The sequence below is a fragment of the Betta splendens genome, chromosome 10 (assembly GCF_900634795.4).
Source record: "Betta splendens chromosome 10, fBetSpl5.4, whole genome shotgun sequence".
NCBI classification, from domain to species: Eukaryota; Metazoa; Chordata; class Actinopteri; order Anabantiformes; family Osphronemidae; genus Betta; species Betta splendens.
In genome coordinates, this window is record NC_040890.2 from 15,617,543 (window position 1) to 15,640,195 (window position 22,653).

Genomic DNA, 22,653 nt, shown 5'->3' on the forward strand with positions numbered 1-22,653 from the left:
TCTCCCTCGTGTGGCTACTTAAAGCCTCGCTCTCCGTGTCATTTTATTATTGTATATTGTGGCCCTTGGGGCGCTGGCCTATTTTACAGAATCATTCCTCTACCATGACCCATTTTGATTTTCTCCAACTAGCTGCTTGCTGAAACCAGACTATATTTTATTTGTTGGCTCCTAAAGATAATTTAGGTTTAAATGTAGGAAAAATAATATTAACATTGTTTCACTTTAAACTTGTTTTTGGTTTGCCTTTTCAGATGCCAGTTTCCGCTTCCTTTTATCTGACTGGAATCATGCTACACAAAGAAACTTTGCACCGGAGCTTCCTAAGTGAAATCTGATTGGATGCAGGAGATGACTGGATAATAGGTTAATTGGTCTTGTGGAAGAGCTTCACTTCCTTTTATTGGTTAATGGATACACAGGGAGACCATTTGTTGGAAGACAGATCCATTACACTGCCACACCCTCCACAGTGGGATGGAGGTCTGTAAAATGTATGGATCTATCTTTCACATGCTTTGGGGTGACTGGGGAGAGATGCGGTTGCATTACTACTCGTTCAGATCCCATCGATCATATATTCCAGCGTGCCATGTGTGGGAGCTGCTGGTATGCCAGCTCTTCTACGGGGCTCCAGTGGACTCTCACGTTGTATTGAATCAATACCTGAGACGTCGTCTCATTTCTCTTGTCTGTTTTTGTCTTTCCTTACGAACCCCTGGGAACTGGAGAAGCCTCCAGTACAGCAGCTGCGGCGGTGATCGGATCAGACGCACGCCGGAGTGTTGCCGTGTTTCCTTGTAAAGTTGCACAGTGGAACATGATGAAGTTAAAGTAACTTTTCTGAAGGTCTTGCACATGCTTTCGACATCAATCAGCATTGTTACCTTCAAGTTAGACAGTAAAAGATGGGGAACACTCCAGCTGATTACACTTCTCCAAGGTGTCTCACCTTTATGCAACTTATACCAACTGACAACTGATAAAATATGATTTATATTGCTCTTGTATTTGATGAAGCAATATCACACCAAGGAGTCTTTTCCCAGAGATTTTCATGACCGTGTCTTTGCAGATGAGCCCTGGGAGGAAAAATACTTCTGACTCCACAGCGATGGGAGATGTGATGCCTTCCTTATGGAAACCAAAGCATGTGTGCCGGCTGACATGATGTTGTGAGCGCTGTTCAGCTCCTGTAGGTTAAGCCTCCCCGCTGACAAGGGCTTAGGCTCACAAGTAGCACGCAAAAATTGATGGTCTTACAGAAGTTTAATTGAAAGTGTCTGAACTTTTGTTTTCTGCCTGGTAACTTGTCAGCCCAGACAAGCTGGGTTGTTTCGCTGCGTGCAGGAGAACAAAGAGACAGAGTGTCTTCCCCTCTGTAGTTGGAGTCTCAGAAGAGCACATCAGCAGCCGCAGAACCATTGATGTGTATGCACATTTATAACAGGTTCCTCGCCCTTGAAGGAAAAGTTTTTTCCTCCCTTTGGGATTGTTATAACTCAGCTTTGTAGCAGCTCTATGAATATATATTTTGTCGGCTGATGTTTGTTGTTTCCTGTCATTTGTGTTTACTCAATTTTTATGCTCATATTTTATTGCCACACTGCAGGAAATATACCTTAATGTCAAGCATATGTGCACGGAAAGAAGTGATGGATAACTGCTTTAAAATCAGACAATTAGTGTTTGGCATTCGCTCATAAAAACGTTTTATGGGTTTGTGAGGAAAGAGAGGCAACAGCTGTGTAAAGGCTGAATCCAAAGTCCGATTTTATTTGTTTCTCTGGGCTCCAAAAACTACTGAAACAGTCCATTGAGTAGAAGCATACAGTACTTCATAGTGTAAACATTTGCTGATTTGCTTATTATTATTCATGTGACGTTGGCATTGTAAAATGAAGTGCCTGTAGCGCCTGATGCTCATGATTGACCATAGTTTTTACTTATAAATCCATCAGTTTCTTCTTGGCTGCCTTGCACACAGGTTGTCAATAGTATTTGTCTCTCTTTAAATGTCCAAAGTCATAAATAGGTCAAACACAACACAACAACCTACTGCAGCAGAGGTGGGTGTCTGCTCTTCCTCCAGAGGTTGTAAGTTATGGTTGTTATTATGGTCTGGAGCTGTTCATAGATAAATTGCGGTTATAATAGACACACATGTTCTGATCCTGTAGCTCAGAAACACACATTTCACTGTAGCAGAGCACATGCTTGCTTTAGCCGGGCCCTACATTACATCAGATCCTTCAGACACGGGCTGTGCTGGTCTCTACGAGGGGCTGTGATAGATTAGCTACATATTTATATAAATAATCGTGTATGAAGTTACTCTGCCCTTGCTGCATGTCTGGGGTCAAATCAATGCTAATCTGATTTGGATGCAAACATCCTGACAAAAGACAGTAAAACATCAGCCAGTGGTTCATTTTAAATCACACTCTGGGGCGCGGAGCCAAACAGGCGAGCGGTGAAGGCGTCGTCTTATTTTCTGACTGCACCCTTCAAACCGAACTGTTTTTCATTGATGGATGAGCCTAATTGACTCAACTGATAAACTTCATTGAAACATTAGCTACATATAAACTTACTGTAAATCACACACATAGAAAAAGAAAAATAACAAAACACAGCATCTTCTTCAACAAGAAAATGGATTATATATTCAGCATGTCATTAATAGACTGTAACACAGAACATCAGTGACTGACATGACACACAACATAAAGTGTATTATATTTGACTGTTTGCCTAATATCTTTTTTTTATATAGAACATGCAGTAATGATACGTTTCTTTGTTATATGCCATTGCTTTAATTGTGTTTTCACATCATCACAGTCCTAATCTCTCTGCTCAACTCTTTGTCTGCTGTCTGCTCACCCACTGAATCCAGCAACATTTCATTTAAATGTCCTCTCTGTGATCCTCGTGTTGACTAAACTGCTGAATGAATCTAAAGAAACCGGCTCAGATTGTACAAGCAGGCGTTTCTGAGAGGCAATCGCACAGAACTAACTGGAACTAAAGCCGCGATGGAGAAACAAACACACCTTTTTTGCTAAACTGATTCGTGTTTGTGGATGCTCTTAATCTCTGAACATGGAAATCTACTGACTTTTAGATGAAACTCATAAAAACAGTATTTTCACACTTTTTTTTTGTTAATTCTTCCTTTTAAAATCCTTTATTTGATAAAATGTCAATTTTGTTGTTCTACCTCTTTCTATTTTCAATTAATTAAAGTAATTTTATATCCCTTTGTTTTCTTTACCTGTAGGTTACGCTCTTTCTCCCTCCGTTGTCTCTTTCCTATTCACACACGCTTCCTTTTGTGAACCACTTTCCATACTCTGTTGTGAAAAGTGCTAAATGAAGATTAGTTGCTTAGTTAAGCAAATAAGGTTTGCTTGTAAAACTGTGAAGTTTGATTAAAAGTAGTAGAGGAGGAAGCTCCAAGACTTAAGAGAATAAATGCTGCTCAGCCATAGTGTTGCCATTTGTTCTGTAATTAATTATTAGCGGCCATTCATCTTGATGACAACTGATGCAGCTTGTTGGTAAGCTGAGCCAGGCTCGTCTGACTGATAGACGGGTGCCGAGGAGATTATTAATGCCTGGTTTGACCCTGATCTTATGGCTGTCTTTGCTTTCCCTGCAGCAGCGTGGTGTGGGTTTAGCATTGAAGACTTGTGGGAAAAAATATAGTACGCTTTGAGTTATGGCTGAAGGCCATGCATCAATTATCCATGCACTTACTTAACAGCTGAAGGAGGGAAAGTCAGCTTGCGACTGTGGCAATACTAACCTATGCTTCAGAAAGCACTAATGATGCTCGCTGGAGCCCAGCTCCGCTGCAGCCACAGCCGTCGTGTGTGCACGGCGAGCGCCTGACCTCATGGGCCCCACATGAAACACCGGCCATGTAAATGCCTGCACGTTTATTCGTGTTGTGGTCCCCTCGCAGGGTTCCACACAGATGGGGGAGGGCGGCGTAATTGCTGGACTGAAGCACTGGCCTTTTCTGAATCAAACAGCTGACTTTGAAGAGAGAGTCTTCAAAGGGAAGGAGAGAGAGAGAGAGAGAGCGAGCGAGAGAGAGAGAGAGAGAGGAACAAAGATGAACATGTCTGACTGAACACCTACGACCCAGCAACACACCCACTTTAGAGGAGGAGAGGAGCATTATGGTCAGTGTGGAGCCATGCCTTTAATTTAGGCCATTATGTGACACATCAAACCCACATGGTCCCCAAACTGAACCGATTAATGCCGAATGAAAACCATCTGCATCGTCACCTGTGGTTCCTCCTTCGTCCACTGCTCTGTGTGAACAGAATCCAACTGATTCTGGTCCCCTCAACTGTCTGAGAGTAAAGTAGGGAAGACACATACAGTAACTGAGGCCTTGGAAGTTTGGGAAAACCCTCCTTTAGCTGGAGGAAGCTGCTTTGTACCTACTCTGCTCTTATGTTTCCTGCACAGCCTCGAATCAACAGCTTCTCCAGGGTTTTGTTCCCTTATTTCTCCCTCTGATGAATTGTATATGTGTGAGTGACAAGGCGGCCGCTAGTGTTTTCTCTGTTGCGCGTCTCAGAGGAACTGTTTTGACTGACAGTCGTCTACGGCAGCTTTTCCCTCGTTTGTCTGCCTGACAGGCGCTATTCTTCCCACTTTATCGCCATTGCGGTTAGGAGTTCGTTCCGTCCCCTTCCAGGCTCGTCTCGGTGCCGTTCGGAGCTTCCTTTGTCCGCTCTGTCTCCGTGACTCACTGGCTGCTGAGCAGAAGGCCTCAACGTCACCGAATGCATTGGCCGGCGCATCATCGCACTGCAAGTCATATTCTCACTCACTGTATAATGGATGAGCCACATGAATCACACGAGGGAACATTAAAGCTGCTGTCTTAAAGTCTAATTTCATTTTTTACATGCTGCCATTTGAGATTCCAAGCGCATACTGTTGAAAATATGAAAAATAATTTGTGCTATTTTGTGTTGGTCTGAAATGGAAGCCATACGTCCTGCTGGCACTCGGCTTCCCAGCATTTCACCTTCATTACAGAAACACAACAGGAACCTTTTCCAATTACGCCTTCTAGTGGAGGCCCTTCTCCTTATTGTCATAGTAATTACCTGTGTGCCTGTCACGGTGCATCCAATCACTTCCCATACTGAGCTGTGACATATTTAATAGCTATAGTAAAACTAATTTTTATAGCTCTTCTGCCAGGATTTGATTAGTATTTGATGTTCCTGTTCTTGAGAAGTAAGTTGAAGGAGCCTTTTACACAAATCAATTTTCACTTGTCCATCATCCTTCTATGAGGAAAGATGAAAAGCAAATAGAACTCACCTGCAGGGTTCAGGTTGGGTCAAACGAAATAAGTTGTGCGTGTGCGTGCGTGCGTGTGTGTACATGCATTGGATCTATGCTGTATTCAGGTGACCTGTCGCCGTCCTGCCTTTTGTGATGTCCTGTTTCGCACGCACACACACACACACACACACGAGGACCAGTAATAACCAGTAAGCAGTCACCAGGGGGGAGGACGCTCCTGATCCCAGCCCGTTAAGGTGTAACTGGAGGAGGCGCGCTGGGCCAGTTAACAGCCCTGCTCCTGCTGCTCCTGCTCCTGCTCCTGCTCCCGCTGCTGCCGGGTGTCATGCTTCTGTCAGCGTGGATGCTGACCAGCTCCGGGACTTCGGAGCCCCACTTAATTACTGAACACCTCTGCGCCCTGATAATCACTCACGACGCGGCGAATGGGACGTGTACTTGGCTGCTCCTCCTGCTCTCACGCGCTGAAGATAAACCCGTGGAAATTCAGCTGAATCAAGGTTTTTGTTCACCGCAGGAAATCAACACCTTCGCGCGATCAAGCTCCTCCTCTGTATAGATTGATGTGAACATAATTGTGTGTTGGACAAAGAGGTTCACAGCTTTTGTCTGCATTCAGCTGGTTAGTGTGGAGGAAGTCTTTGTCCTCATCAGTCACCTTTTCATCCCGCGTCCCCATCATCACAGTGGTGCTCTGTTGCTCTGTTTAATTATTTGCTTGTGTTGTAGTTCTGTTGTAACCTGTGGTTACTCATCATCATCACTGTGCTTCTCTGGTGACTTGCTCTCTAAGCTTGGCTCAACCTCTGAGCATTTTCAGCAGACGTGTTTGATTCCCACTGACCGACGGTGCTGTGGCTGCAATTCACTGGGCCGTAGGTGGAGACTGAGCGTTACGATAGTTATGCATTCATCCAGTCGTTTGCTGTTGGTTTGACTCCTTCCTTTAGCACGTGTCTCCGGTGCGGAGACGTGTTGTGGCTGTGGTTGTTGGATCTCGTCCCACACGTTTCTCATGGCTTTCAGTCATCATTGTGCTTCTTTCATTTGCGCGCCCCGACCGGCCCGGGCATGTTTCATGTCAAATCAAACCAATTCTCTGTGTTGCATGCTGTCCATCTGAGGCGAACTGTCCACATGCAGCCTGTGTTTGTGACGGTCGTGTAGCTCAGAGAGCACGGAGAAGCAGACAAATAACCTCTGACAGTGAAAAGTACGTAAAATAAACAACCTGGAGACACAGAAGTCCCAAAACACTTGTGTTTACAGTCATTTAGTCTCTCTATTAAAACAAAAGACGGCGCATTTGCATTTTCAAGGCAGGCGTGGGTCGTTCTGGATTCTTCAAGGTATGAGTGAAAAAAGCCGTATTAATGGAGAGAATGACCCGTTCCCCAGTGTTCGCAGCGCCTCAGGTTTTGTTTGGCCTTATTTAAGCTGGTGAGGGAGTGAAGCGAGGATGAACCCTCACACGAGCCGAAGCAAGCGGAGATTTAAAACGCAGCCTCGTCCGTGCCGTTAGACGCGAGTGGCCTGAGCCCAGTTTCTGAATGAGTGGTGTGATATGGACGTGTGGCAGGGTACAGTTTTTACCTCCTTGTGATTGCATGTGAGCACCGCCGCCCCACGGATGATTGAGATAAAATGGCTGGCGTACAGGCTGACCCTCTGCTCCCTGTCAGCCCCTGATTGGCAGAGTGCTCGTTTAGCAATGCGGCGGCTCTGGAGGTTGTTTTGGATCAGCAGACCAATCAGCGCTTTTCCACCTTTGATTATTCATCAGTAAACATTCTGCTGCCGCCTGTCGATGCTGCTGGTAATGGATGCTTTTATTAAGGCTGAGTAGATTAATTGTAGGGGATGAAGACACGCTTTCTGGCAGCAGATCCTCAGGGGTAGAAGCTGAAAGGATCAATCACGCCCGACTCAAACCTCATATTACGCTGCTGATTGTTTACCATGCAGAGCCGCAGGAGGACTCATTTGGATCTTGGCTAAGCCAGGCTCTGAGGTGCAAAGTCCGGCCTCGCCGTCGGAACAAATGCAGCTGCCTGACAACAAGAGGAGAATTTGTGCTCCGCTCGTCTAACGACGACCTCTGATTTCCAGAAGGGTTGTTTACAACTGCACAAGCTAATGAATCAGGATGTTTTCAACGAGCTATAAAAACAGCGAGAGCGCTTCTTCTCATACAATGAGTCGGCCTTTTAATAATGCTCATTTTCCGAGAAATGCCCGAATGGAGCAGGAACCGGAACGTTTGGTCATTTGTTTTGGTGATTCATGTAGGTTCCATCCAGGGCAGTCCAGGCTTTTCTTGAAGCACGTGTTCACGCTGGATCTGCTCTCACTCTCGCTCTTTTCTTGCCTCGCCTCGTGATTGTTTACTAAATCATTTCTTACCATCTGCATCGAACGTGAAACCACTAAAGGTTTTTCCTCTCTTGTGTCATTCGACATCTTTGGCTTTGATTTCTGGTTCACACTGAGCAGTTGTATCTCTTCTATGACAATATAGACTAAATGATTATGGATTATTACATTTCCCTGTATGTGCTTGACGCTGCACTATTGTTTCCATCCTCAGCAGATGTTCTGTCCTGCGACACATTTCACCCAATACTTACCGTAAATGTAAAGTACCTGCGCCTCCCCTGCAGAGGTGTCCACGCGGACACTCTCCTCGCTGGCTCCAGGCAAATTTATGATAGATTGCTCGTGCTGGGCGTGATCCAGGCTTTGTGCTGATGTGGTTTCATTTTGCTGCTTGCTGATGCCGGCGAGCGGACGGATGTGTGAAAACACACGGACGCACACACCCTCGGCGAGGTCAAAAGCCAAGCAGAGGTAGAAGGCGCTTTTGCAAACTGTGCGTTTTATTGTGCTTGCTGCGTGCTTTCATGATCGTTCGAATATCCTGTGAGCTCTCTCTTACTATGTAAATGATCAGACGTCAACTTCTATTCATCACACATCACTGAAGTAATATAAAGGATAACTTAATGCAGGGCTGTTGTAGCGGACTTCATTATTTATCTGCTGCTGTAGATGCACCTAATAAGCTGCCAACTATACGTCCCAGCATCCAGATCTCTGTTAGAATATTTATTTATGATATATTATGTAGTTTTCCTTTGAGGAAATGTTTGGTGTAATATTCCGATTTTATGATGTGCTTAATATTCATACAAGACACAAAAATATGATCTAATATAAATTCGAACAGATGTGATTATCTGATAATTCGTATTATTACGCTGTCCCTTCTGTCATCAGTTTCTTACTGTTTTTTCCATTTCTGTCCCGTGTCTCTCTGGCCTCCTCTCCTTTTTAGCATAGCTTGCTACTGAAAGCTTGTTCATGGTGACGGAAACGGTCCCCAACTTCCCTTTCAACTTGGAGATTTACAGCCAACAGGCTTTCAATTGGCTTCATTTCCCATCAGCCCCAGCCCCCGAGGGAGCGTTTAGTGCAGCTAAAGGCCAATCAGGAGAGTCCAGGAGACCAGCAAAGCCTCCTCTGAAATCAATCCTAAGAGTTCACGAGCTCTTAACTCTAGGGCACACGAGGAATCAACTTCCCATCGACAAATTCATTTTGACCAGAGCGAGTCCCTTCGGGAGAAGGAAGAGGCGAGGAGCAGGAAGCTACATGAGGCAAATCTCAGGCACACCTTGTCAAAAGCCATAATCCCGCATTCATTTGCCCTATCTGCCAATCACACTAGAGGCAGAGGTGGAAGTCAGCTTTGAGCTGTTCAACCGACTTATTTTAAGGTTCAGACACTCGCTGTGAGCATCCAGAGGAGCCGCTACCTGTTGCTTTAAGTGTTTGTTACATAATTAAAGCCCCCTCCGCTGGCTGCGAGCTAACAGTGCTAACACAGCGTTGGTGGATTGATAGCAGCTGGCTGTAGGCTTGAGACTAAATTGACAGAAGGCACTGTATATTAGATATACACTCGCTCTAAAATGGAAATGAAATTGAAAAAGGTGGAAGAATGAAGTGTAATATAGTGGAGGAATTCCCTGCACCACCTGAGGCACAGGTGGCACAGATTGGCTTTTTAACCCCTCCTTTTTAATTAGAGAATACATGTCTCATTTCTCACTGAACTGATGCACTTTGTTTTTTAAGGACCAGTATTTTCCACATCCTCCTACTGTACAAGTACGATGAAATTCAAAAAAAGGCTGTGAATCCAATCAAAGAAATTCCGACGATGAGTTGACATTTTACTATTTCTGACACAGCGGGAGGCGAAAGTTATAAAAAAAAGACGCCGACGAGCACTGAAGAATTTGTCTAATTAAATTTGCAGCATCGTTTGGTAGTTTGGCTCAGGGACACACATTCATCAGAGGACGACAGCTTCAAAAACACAACGTATGCTCTGAAGTACTTTGTAGTGTTCGTCTTTACTCACGCTCTGGTGTTTTAGAGGAAGTTTGCAGGATCGGTTCCTTTGCTTTAAATGGTTGGATCTGCTAAATAACATTCTACACAACTTGCTTAATACTTCAAAATGGAAAAGGTTATCTTTTGATGAGACATGAGTCCATGCACCCATTTTCAGGTGCTCATCTGAAGCTGGGTCGGCACTAACTCAACCCAGGCGTCGTTCTCTCCCACCTGTACAGCTCCTCCCGGGGGATTCCAGGACATCCAGGCCAGATGAGATACATACAAGTAATGCCTCAAGCGAATTGTGGGCCTGGCCCTGGGACTTGGATGTGCCCTGAACACATCCAATTGAAGGTAGAATGTTAGCAGCTTCACACCTTGTATTCTCATTCCATCTTCAGAGACACCACATTCACAGTACATGGTTCCCTTTCATCGGCTTCAATCAGCCTCTGTCCTCATCCTGCAGAGTTCAGCTAACATGACCTAATTAAAAGCGCTTTTAATGACCTGATCAGAATCTTAGTCACAGCTCAATCCATAATCATCCTATATGATATCATCCAGGTGTATGGAGCAGCACGTGTTCAATTATCCGTTGGACAAAGCCAGGTCAATCAGCAGCAGATGCCTTTTATCAGCGGATCGTTTCCTCTCACCTTGACCCTGTTGTTTTAATCTCCTCTTCGATCACAAACCTAAAGGTCACGGCTTTCAACCGTGACACCGTGAATGAGGCTCACAGCCGCAATGAGCCACGGCGCCGCTTCGGATGAATTGCTTCTGTGCATTACTGCGGCTGTCTGTTGTTTCCGCCCGGTGATGTGAGGAGGCTGCGGGGATGATGAAATGACAAGCAAATATCTGCCAGATAAAATAACATCAGACAGATTCAGATAAAGCTCTTACATGAATCACTTCGCTGGTGTAATAATAAAACTATTTGCAGCATCGGAAACCTTAAATTGTACTTTAGTTGCAGAATGTGCATTTTTTTTACCTGCTCTTCTGATGGTTCTATACATAAAACATTTCAGATGGCTCAGAAAAAATGAATGTGTGAATCGCATTACAGTATGTATTAGAAAGATTATAAATATAAACATGCTTCAAAAAGATTCCATGAGAGGCCTTTTTCTCCGATGTGCTGAGGACATCACATACATGTAGCTGGGGGGCACCGGGTTGGAGCAGCCTCGGGCTGACTCCAGGCCTGCAGCCGCAGCTCTCTTCCCCCTTGATATGGTGAGATGGTCATTAGCTGGACGGTGGCTGCAGTGCAGCCGTAGGGTGGTGGGTTTGAGGCTCTCTCTGAAATCACTTGAAGGATGATGATGATACCCGTGTTGACCTGACCCACAGGCCCCTCGGTGGCCCGGCTGCCGGTCCTGTAGCCATGATGTTATTACACCGACACACTGGTTGTGGCGCATACGATCATCCAGCTTCCTGTGGGTGTTTTTAATGCGTTAGTTGCTACTAAGCTGCTTCAACAGCTCAGTCAGTGCTGATTTCTCATCGCTGATAAAGAGCACAGGCCTCTTTAAGACTGAACCGGTGCTGTCCGTTGCTTCGACAGCCCCCACCAGCGCGCCACACTACGGGCTGACTAACTCTGAGCTGGCACACAATCTGATTTGTTAAAAAGATGTGAGAAAGTGGAGAGTGGGACGGATGCAAGGAATAAAAAGAACTGCGTCACCGGATGAGAAATAGTAGTGAGGAAAGGATTCCTGGGCGCTGACCCAACTGGGCCAGGTTCTCTAAAGCGCCTTGCCGCCAGCAGTACAGTAGCCAGCCTGTTGTTACATTGAGCTCATTTCCATACGAGCTCCTGCCTCCTGCTTTAAAATGATAATGGCTGCGCTGTAAACCTATGTGTTTCACCACGCTGCTCCTCCCACTACATTATATCGCGGCTGAGCGAGCTTCCACCCAGTCAACGGGGAGTTTAATGGGGCTGTAAGTGGTTGAAAGGCCAGCGAAGCCCAGAACCACAGCGGTGAATGAGTTATCAGGCCTCGCCATGGCAACGTACAGGCAACCTTTGAGTCTTAGCAGGAAGGCTGTTGCCGGGTTTGGAGAAATTTCATAGGCGCAGCCATTCATGGCCTCCATGCTTTATTGTGTTGGAGATTTAATTTAAAATGGATAACACTGAATTGTATTAATTAGTAGAATGAAAGGCGAGCATGAGCGTAGGTGGGACGTTGCAGCTAAACACAAACAGCCAAACTGAGACGAAGCGCGCATTCTTTGACAGGCAGTGAATCCCAGCGCTGTGTTAGTTCACCTCAGTTTAGTTTAGCATTACACAGGCTTGGTGTCAGGGAAGAGGAGGACAGGCCTGCGGCTCAGCCAGCAGCCGCCGCCCGGTAATTTGCGGATCTGCCAGCGAGAGCTCGAGCAGTAAAAGTTGTAAGACTATTTAGAGGTGTGAAATGAACTCCAGATAGACAGAATGAGCCGCCGGTGGATGTATGACGCTGTTTCTGTTGATTTTACTGCAGGGTCTTTTTTCTGTGGGGATCTGAATATGTTTGCTTTTTCTATGTAAAGCTGAAAAGTTGGCAGCGAGCGATGAGCCTGAAGGAACCCGGGCTTTTGCGTGGCAGCTGATGTGTGCATTGGTGCTGATATGTTGAAGAATGCAGAGTTTTTTACGCCTCAGAAACAATGTCTGGGTTTGTACTGCGCTCTGAGGTAATGCTCTATGTACATACTGCTTTGAGCCTGTGTGCATTGTCTGGCAACATGCATTTTGCCCAGTGTAGGAGTTCCACTGTGACGAATAACACACATCTGTCAAGCACCTTGTTCTGATGAGGAGTAAGAGGTCAGTGAGAGGATCCGCTGTTCTGTAGTGGTCAGGATTGTCTGGCCTGCTCTGTGGAGTCTGAGGCTCCATCCCACAGTCCACAGACATGCTGGGACATTACACTGTGATGAACTGGTTATGGTGATGGACGGATGAAATGCTGGAGGAGAGATGTGGCGTCAGGGAGATTCAGTTGTTGACGTATAAAAGTTCAAAAGAAAAGAAAACTGACTCATATGAAGTGAAAATGATGAGAGTGGAGGTGTCAGAGAGGAAGATGAAGCGAGGAAGGCTAACTTAAACCTCAAGAGGAACATGATGTAATCACATAATACATCTCTCTTGTATCATTTGAGAAGAGAATGATTGATGTTGAACGATTTAATGCTTTATGAAAGTGCGTCTCTGTAGCTGAGTGCGTCTCAATCTAAAAGTTAAAGCTTAGAATGTTGTAATTATTAACACAACAAAATACGTGAGACTTCATAATGAAGATGCTGAACACAGGATGTGATGAAGGCTGCTAACACACCCATGTTCACGGTGCCCCCCCCCCCTAACCCTTTCTTCTAATGTTGTCCTCCTGCTGCTTTTTTTTTGCAACAAACCTCTTCCGTCTGTGTGATTCAGTAGAATGAAGTGTTTTAAAGGAAACGCATTATTCTCATATTTGTGAGCAGCAGTAAAAGGTAACAGCAGTAATTTACCATTTTTCTTATCTTATTGCCTCTTATCAGTTTGATAAATCCAGGCTCAGTTTTTCTCTTGGGCCACATGTTCGTTTCTATAGGAGCAGCTGCAGCCTGTTGAGTAAAAGGCAGAGGGTGAGATAGGAAGCGCCGAGACGGAAGCAAACAACAGCATGAGCAGGAAGATATTCCACCAGACAGTTCTGTAAAACTTTAAATGGAGTCTGAGTGAAAGCGGGGTCACCGTGGCCTCGACGCTCCCTTCTCCTGCGACAGAAAGTGGAATTAAAACGAGGGTGGAGATCACACAGCTCCCGTGTCGATGAGGTGCAGAGGTTCAGTCACGAAGAGAAGCCCGAGATCTGACACCCTTAAACTGTAATTCTGCTTTTGTCCTTGAACCCTCCTCTTATGCCTCCGAATCAGTGCACGTCGTTGCACCGGTAGCAGGATAATGATCCCGGAGATGAATTTTAATCTCACTTTGTTCTTCCCCTACAGACGACGCGACCGTGGACTCCAGGACGATGCCCTTGTCAGACCCCGGCGAGGGAGAACAGCCACGAGGCCGGGGACGGCACCAGGCATGAGTGGACATGGGCTCGAGCCAGGTACCGCTGAGAAGCAGCTCCACGCCGGCCGGCGGGTCGCACGGAGCCACACACAGATGTACGGTACTGTACCGTGAATATACTGATGTGGGACTGTGCCACAGCCCATAAAAGACCTGAATTCGTTATTTATGTTGACACCGCAGTGTGTTTGAAACATTTTAGTGCAGGAGTTGTATGTTTCTGACATTTCAGCTGGAAGATATAAAATAAGTAGGATACAGATATGACACCGAAAGGTCACAGAAGCTGCTTTTGGCTTGAATTCACAGACTGGCTGGGAAAAGAAACATGCACGTAGGAGGATAGATGAGTAACGGTTCCTCCCCCTCTGCTGCCCTACAAGTGCCCTTGAGCAAGTCGGTGAGTTGAAGTCATTCTGAGCTCCTACTCCTCCGGGCTCTTCGAATTAAGGCTGTGCTGTTTGTTAATCTTCCTGCGTGTTTTAAAATCCTCCAGTGTGAGTGTTCATGCCGGTGTGGGGCCCATGGGGGTGGGAAGTCCTCTTTGTTTGGCTGGAGACCATGTGGTCCCCCCTGCTTAGTCATTAGTGCTAGTAATCCTCATCCAGCCCCCAAAGGGCCACACAAGTCTTTGTGTAGGTGAAAGTTTCAAGTGTATTTGCAAATATGTTGCAGAAAAGTTGGACGTACACCAGTGGGATGTCCAGTAGCTGCTTAGCTTAGCTTAGCTTAGCTTAGCTTAGCTTAGCTTAGCTTAGCTTAGCTTAGCATAGAGTCTGGAGGCTTCAGGGCATCAGGTACAGTAGTTTTTATTTCTATACTCTGGTTCTAAACAAAGCTAGGAGCAGGGAGGAAAAGGTTTATTATCGTGTGAGTGGCTTGCGTTCGTTGAGCTACAATGAAATTAAAATGTATAACTAGCTGCAGCTTTGATCAGGTCACATCAGGCCAGCAGCTGGAAACATGACGCCGCGAATGTGTTGGCAGATCAAATGTGTTGTGTTTACAACAAAGGGCATTAGGAGCAGAAAAGCGTTTCTGTAGAATTGAACTCGCTTGAAGTCAAGAAATATAAACGCATCAACATCCCGTTAATCCCTCAAAGGCTTTGGTTCACGGCACGAGCTGAGACCTGAGCTGACCTCATTTGTAGAAAGTCTGTGGCCCTAAAGAACAAATGCCATGGTTACAGCAGCGTAATACAATATACAGTGCAGAATAAAATGAATGATTTCTAATTGTACTGCAAGTAACCCTGGTGTGCAAGGTTGTGGTTTTCCACTGACACTGAAGCATAAACAGCTCCTATTATTAAAATCAGATTATAATACAGCTCCTCCTGTAAATTAAATCTCTCGTATTTTACAGACGTTTTCAGACTAAAAACTGGATGTTGGTTGCAATGAGAAAGAGCTGAGTTCCATCTAATGGGGCTTTTTTGATCAGTCAGGAAGTGTACAGTAGCCTCACTGCACTGCTTGACAGAAATTAGTCTCCTAATTTGCTTTAATGATTATCCTTTTAACTAATCTTCCTTCATTTGCAAAACATCACAAGAAATAAATGTGTTCTGATTTATTTAAATTATTACATTTGAAGCATGTCAGACCATTAATATACTCAAAGCTCATCTCTGTCATTACTGGACTATTATTCCGATAATGGACACACTTGGTGAAAGAAAGAGCCGCCCTCATGTGTAAAAACTGAATCAACGTATGCACGTCTGTGGGTCCTGACATTGTGCTGCTCGTTGTGTAACATACTGTACGTCCTACAGTTGATTTACTGCAACCTTCTGTTCATAAAATGGATATTTTCCTAATCACAGGTGAATTAGGCAGTTTCCACATCATTTGTCTCCATCCTCAGCTCAAACTGGCGTCACCCCTTTGTTTTATCCCTCATCCTGTTTTCCATGAGCACACAGTGAACAAATGCAGCCGATCAGGGACATTTCACGCAGCCAAGGCAGGCTGACATTTTATTATTATTTTAGAACCAAGAACTTTGTAATTCATGAAGCTCTGACAATCCCATTTGTTTATTGAGAACATTGCATTCAGCCTTACTGCTCTACTTTCCATTAATAACGTTCCCATTACTGCCTTTGCTTTATCCAGTCTGAATCATATTTTGGTGGAGTTGTTTCCTCGTGTTCTGCACATACATACATACTGTACATAGCACATGTCTTCATTGGTGTTTCACATACTGTACTACATGCATATAAGGTCCGTCCAGAGCTCAATGCTTGTTGATATCGCTGCTCCTTGCTGTCACAGTGCACAGAGGGCGTTTGGGGTATTTACTGCTGTCAACATGGTCCTGCCTCCTTCCAGGACCATCATAAACATCACCAGCACAATGTGGAGCTGTCGAGCGTGATGGAGATGCAGGGAAACGCTCCTGCCCACACGTTAGGAGGCGGAGGTTGTTATGGGAAGTCGATGTGTGTGGCGACAGTGGTTTAGGGTTTTATGTGCGGTAATATGTCTTCATTAACGTCGTTTTGCTGAAGTGGGTTTTAGAAAAAAAAAAAAAAAAGCGGGGTGCCGCTGATCCTGCCCAGCTCCTCAGAGACGGGCAGGTCGGGTTAAGACGACAGCTGCCTCTCTCCTCATGGATCATCTGGGACAGCAGCTGGTGCTTCCCTGCCTGTTCCTCCTTCGCTCCCTGCCCCTCTTCCCCACGTCGCCTCCCTCCTTCCTCCCTCGCCAGCCCAAATTACCCAGCGTCTTCATTAATGTCTCATTACAGCTGAGTCAGCCTCTGACTCGTTGGGCTTCTACGGAGACGTTCGCAGCTTAGTCTGCTCTCTGCAGCGCTGAAAAGCCCCACAATGAACGCAGCGAGATAATTTCCTCTGGGAATGAGGCCACACATCCGACCTCGCCTTTTAATCATATTTTTGCCTCTTCACTTTCATAATTCATAAACAAAACGTGCTCAAACAGTGTCCTGACTATCTACTATAGGTCCCAGAATCCAGAACTAGAGAGAAAAGCAATGAAAATGTTGAAATGTTAATCTCAGTCACACTCTGTTATTTCATAATGAGAATAATTCAGTGTGGCCCTCTCAGACTGTTTCACCCTGAGTTTCACCTCAGTGGCTGCAGACAGGTCTATGTTAATGGTGGAGATTATGCGACTTAATTCATTTTGAGTGAATATTACATAATTCTAATATTGCTAATAAAAGGAGCTCAGATGGTGACACTTTAGGGCTGTAAATTCATTCATATTCACTAGCCACAAGCTGAGTAGATAACCTGCATTTGATGTCGGCACTTCTTAGGCTTCCTGATTGTCTCTCTGCTGAGACTATGATACTTCAGGTTTATTTGGCACAAGCATCCACTTAGAATGAAGGACCAACTGTATTAGATACTGTAATGAACATTATACTCTAGCTCGTGATTCAAGCGTTTAATGCTTAATTATTGAGTCTAGTTTTATTTTGTTTTTTTGGAACATGGCGCATTCAGATGTCACTGAATGACTTTTGTGTGAGCAGATCTGACTATTATCCATCTGCAGTCACGCACTTTGTCAGACAGGATCAAATGACTGTAGGACGTCTAACAGCTCGCTCTCTTTAGTTCCGCTCCTACCAACCCCGTCTGCAGCCGCCTTGAATCTATGGAGAGGAAAGCACGGGTCAATCAAAGCTGACTGCTGAGTGCCGTCTGAGTTATGGCCGCACTCTCTCCTGTCTGCGTTTAATCCAGCGGCTGAAATGGGGCCTAGCACTGAACCTGACCTTTTGCTGCGCTCCATTCATTATCCATAGGTTCTTTTGTGAGGGATGCACAGCTGTCTTTCAAGTGTGTTGGTTCTGAACCTCATGGACTTTTTTTGAGCCGCGCTGAAAATACTCGACACGCACCGATGCGCCCCTTAAACCCAGCCTTTTACATAACAAGGCTTATTTTCATCTAAGCTGTAAAAACCCTCTCTCTCCTGCCTGAACTCCATGTGCAGTGTCTTTAAATGAAACAATTTCACCTGTACTACCAATCAGCAGCCTCTTTCCTTAGGGGAAGCGTGGTTCCTGTCAGGTTTCACCGCAGATGATCAGATTGATTTCTCTTTCATCTCGATGTTTTGTTGAGAGGTGATTAACGATAACATCAGCCTTTAACACAGATTTCTTTCTTAAAGGGAAAAATAATGTTCTATTTATTTACATGCCTTATCTAAGTTTGGCATCATTACATGATAGATTTCTTCTTCCAACTCGATGTGCAGGAAGTCCATTTTCAGTAACCCACTACTGTAAAACACCAATCGTTTCCTCATCGTTAGATGATTTTGCAGCGTTCAGACTATAACAACCTACTGTATTGTGACAAAAATAATGTTTTAAAGTTGTGAGAGGTGCTGAAGCAGCTAATGGATGTGGATGAGTCTGCTCACATCTGAGGGTGTTCATCCATTTGTTGGTATGTGTCAGTGGCTCAGTAATATGTTTGCTGAGGCTAAATGCCCATATTTCCGCTAAACGTAATAAAGCGGACACATTTTGGTGCTACTTGACCTCTCGCTCAGCCCCGTGTAGAGTGTCGCTCGTTATTTAATGTGCGACCGCGGCAGCAGGAGCTGTGTATTGAAATGAATCGTATTGCTGGTGGCAGGACAAGAGAATTAAATGTAAAGTACTGAGTTTTCTTGTTTAATTAAAAACCATAATTCATTATACAATGAATGAATATTTCTGACTCTATTCCTGAAACCAATTGGATTCCATGCCTCATATTAGTTACTTTCCTGTGCAGCCTATTCATAAGTGTCACTTTCATAATTAGTTATGCTCTATCAGTAATAGACCAGTTTCCCAGCCTTGTTTACTTGGTCTTTTAACTTGGCCCTAATTTGAATTCAACTCCACATAAAAGGCCTTCTGAAGGTAGCAGCCATGCTTTTATATTCCTTACAAGTCATTCTTATGAATTTTATTACTTGTGTTGTAAGCTCTGTCCCTTCGTTCCCAGCACAGTATCGATTCCAGACCGAATATTCAGGGCTCACTTACCCTGGTCAATCAGAGGGGTCAAAGTCCAACGTTGTCTGCAGGGGACTGAGCAATATTCATGCTAGCTGACCCTGGTGTTGCTGCCCTTTACTAAATAATACTTCATTCACTGCAAAGTGGCAGCTCTGTTAACGTACAGCACCTCGGGACGAGGCCATTTATGATCAGCTCCTATCAAGGAAACAGATGCTTCTGTTACAAGCAGTATTAGCATCAATTGGCCGGTTTGACTCGTAATAGGCAGTGTTACTGGAGGAGGCCATGAGGATGACACACACGCATACAGATCCCACACACAGTGTTTTATTATCTTTAATAAGTGGAATTACATTTTTTGTATTGACCAAAAAGTCACTCAGGCTGAGGAGAGTCTCCTGCTGCCATTTCTGCTGAGCAACTTGAAGCACACACCTCTATACATGAGAATACGCTCTGGTCTGTTCAGCATTCACTGACACCCTGAGTCAACTGGGGTGGATGTCCTATATTGTGGAGTCGATGGGGGAATAGATGCGAAAAGAATGTGAGTCGGAGCCGCGTTTGACAAGTGCAATTGTATCAGGACTAATGTTGTAGTTGTTTGTCACAATTCAGAAGATTAAATGAATAATTCTTTATAGTAAATAGAAATGGTTTGGATTTCTGAGAGCATCTGATGAAAGGAAATTGAGATGCAGATGGGGCACAGTTGGCACAGAGAGCGACAGGGACACTTTCATCAGAACATATTACCCGTATTATCCAGCGTGCCTCACAGCGGCTGTCTGTGTCCACTTGACCGCCACCCATCGCTGACACGACTGAGAGGGGAAATTTACTGTGGAAATCACAGTTTGAGGAGGAAGGAATGGGAGGAGAGGTTGTGTCACGGCAGAAACGGCTGCGCAGCGTTCATAGCCAGGAGCTTGTTGTAGTCAAATTCAGGTTTTTTTAAAATCTAATATGATTTCTGGGCCTTTTGTGTCCGTGGAGAGTGGAACAGGGTTGTATTTAACATTAAAAGTGCAGCAGGATGAGGGTGTGCACATACAGCATGTGCAGTAATGAAGGAGCAAACAGAGGAACGCGCTTAAAAAAAAAAAAAGAAAAAAAAGAGAGCTGGAGTCAAACAGGGAGCGAGAGAGAAAGAGATCACAGATAAACAGACTGGCTGCTTCGTGTGGGCGGACGGAGAGCTACAAGGTTTCTCTTGATGTTTTTGTTTAAGGGCACTTTCATGGTCTCTGGGTCTCGGAGGAGTTCCTCACTACAGACCTTTATTGCGCTGAAACCACTCAAACGCTGGGCCGTCGCTCTGTTAGGGATGAAAGATAAAACATGGCTTCCAGACTGAAGCCCCATTGTTGCCATAGCGATGATTGAGCTCATTCCACTAAGAAGAGGACTGTACTGTAAATAATTTCATCACACATCTACCGCCGCTGGTGCGTGGAGATGTGTGTATGTAAAAATAGGTCTGTTGTTTCAGTCTCTCCCTGGAAGCGGTCACAGAGCGTTTCTGCTCCAGCCGCTTCCGAGCGACCAGAGCGGTGGTTTTCAGCAACGTCACCTGTCGTTTGTTGGCTCCGGATGCTGCCTTAAAGCACTAGACGCAAACCCACTGTATACAAAAACAAAATGATAATGAAAGGTGAGATTGGCTGTGACTAAAATCCATCAGTGTAAGTGCTGAGACACGATAGGACAAAGCGGCCGCCCCCCGTCCATCTTAATGATCAACCGGAGCGAAGCTTGGCCACAGTCCAGAATGTGGAGGCGTTCAGGGACGCACGTACGCTCTGCAGCCCCGAGCGCTCGGATCATGTCTGTGTGAGGAAGCGAGCTGACCTGGGTTCAGACGCTGGGGGCAGGAGATGATCCTGGGCATCGTCTTGAGGATTTAGTATTTTACACCAAATACAACAAACTCCAATCAGGATCACATCTGACAGGAACATAAACTTCATACTGTAGCATTTAGATGACGCATCTGCATGTTCCATTAAGTGGCTCTTCATATACTGTACACTCAGACCCTAAACCAACCTGCTACAGACTGTCAGCGACACGAAGATCGCATGTGGAGAGAGTTTCTAGACGACGGCTTTGGGTTTTAACTTTACTCCTTTCAACATCGCTGCCTCCAGGACTAGTGACATCGTGCTCGCAGCTCCGGTGCTAAAGGTCAGTGAAGTTAGCTAAAGAAAACTTGCACAGCTCCCCGGTTGCTGTTGCTCTGTTGTGCAGAGGAGCCGAGCGCGTGCCCCCTAGAACCGAGCGCGCTCCACGTGGAACCGATCGCGGTCCGCGTGGAACCGATCGCGGTCCGCGTGGAACCGAGCGCGTGCCGCGTGGAACCGAGCGCGGTCCGCGTGGAACCGAGCGCGTGCCGCGTGGAACTGATCGCGTGCCGCGTGGAACCGAGCGCGGTCCACGTGGAACCGATCGCGTGCCGCGTGGAACCGAGCGGAGAACGCTGGAACCGGCCAGGTGACGTCTAAAGGTGGCCTGGCCTCACTTGTCTCCCCTTCTCCACATTATCCATCTTCTTCCTCTCCACCTAAGCAGAAAAAGGCATCCATCGTTGTGGCATCCCTGCAGTGCTTTCATTATGGCCCGCCGCCTCGCCCTCTCTCTATCACCTTTCTAAAGACAGATGTCGGGGTCATCAACGGGAGACACACAAAGCCAGATGAGCTCTGAGCGTCGCAGCACTTCATCTTCCATGGTGTTTAGTTCAGCTGATAACTTTTTCCCCTCGCTCCCACAACTCCACTGCATAAAACCTCATTGAACCAGATTTCCGCTTTTTCTCTCCGTCGACTCCTCCAGATGAAACACTCGACGCCGGGCGTCTCGAGTGCGCGTTGCGTCACGGTTTTGTTGCTCTTTCATTTCAGTTTTGTCTCAGTCAAGTTCTCGTCACTCGTGGGGATGAGGACGTGTCAGGCGCGACGCTGGATACGCACATGTACACAATGGCGCCTTTCTTCTGCCACTGTCTGCTGCAGGTGCAAGGGGAGGCTCGTGGGAGAGGGCAACGTTATTTCCATTTCAAAACAAAAAAAAGAGGAGGAAAAAGATGGGAATGTGTGCGACGGTGTGTGTTTGTGCACAGGTGCTGTCTGTCTGAATCACTACCTGTGAACGCTTGTTTCTGATTCGATGTCTCTGATATTACAGGTCATTGTTAAGAGACGAGGGAAGAGGCGGAGGTGGAAGAAGCAGCGCGAGCTCTTGCAAGTGTGTGTGAAGACGACGGAGAATGAGGCGAAAGACAAGAGACTAAGTAAAAATAGTTTAAATATTCATGCGTTTCATTAGATGATTTATTCATGAGTCGCTGATATATTCAGTTATTTATAAACTGTGCGTGTGTGTGTGTGTGTGTCACTCCTGTTGACAGAAGTGTTGCTCAGTGTTCAGTGCTGGAGTACACAACGTGAAATGGAACATGAAACAGCCAGCGTGTGCTCAAACGATGCCGCGCTAAAGGTTAGCGCTGACTGAGCCGCGCTGAGTTTGCTAACGCGCGTGTCACCGCTTCTCCGCCACCTGCTGTTTCTCTCGCCGTCCGTCCTCTGCCGCTCTCGACTCCGCGATTCGACCCGGGACCTGGGTCCGATGACCGGCGTTGACCCCATAAAGCCCGCGCTGCCGGGCCCGTTAGCCTGGCGCCGCCTCCCGTCTCCCGAGATGCGCCGGTTGTCAAGGAGATCGTTCACGGCTCCGTCCGTCGACCAGCAGGTCTCGGTTTGTTATCGGCCCTTTTGTAGGAGATAGCAGCATCACGGAGACGCGGCGAGCTG

At 45.8% G+C, this 22,653-nt stretch overlaps 1 long non-coding RNA gene across 16 annotated transcripts in view; it reads left to right on the forward strand.

Annotated features, from left to right (window-relative positions):
- Window positions 1-22,653, forward strand: part of LOC114864928 (uncharacterized) — a 106,154-nt gene that overhangs the window by 46,439 nt on the left and 37,062 nt on the right. For 9 of the 16 annotated variants that reach the window (XR_008695899.1, XR_003787432.3, XR_008695903.1 and 6 more), the window contains 3 exons: window positions 13,756-13,923; window positions 14,138-14,228; window positions 22,028-22,133. This is a non-coding gene — a long non-coding RNA (uncharacterized LOC114864928). Of the gene's footprint in view, window positions 1-9,983; window positions 10,102-13,755; window positions 13,929-14,137; window positions 14,229-22,027; window positions 22,134-22,653 lie in introns of all 16 variants that reach the window. The other 7 variants (XR_008695905.1, XR_008695906.1, XR_008695898.1 and 4 more) reach the window with 6 other exon arrangements.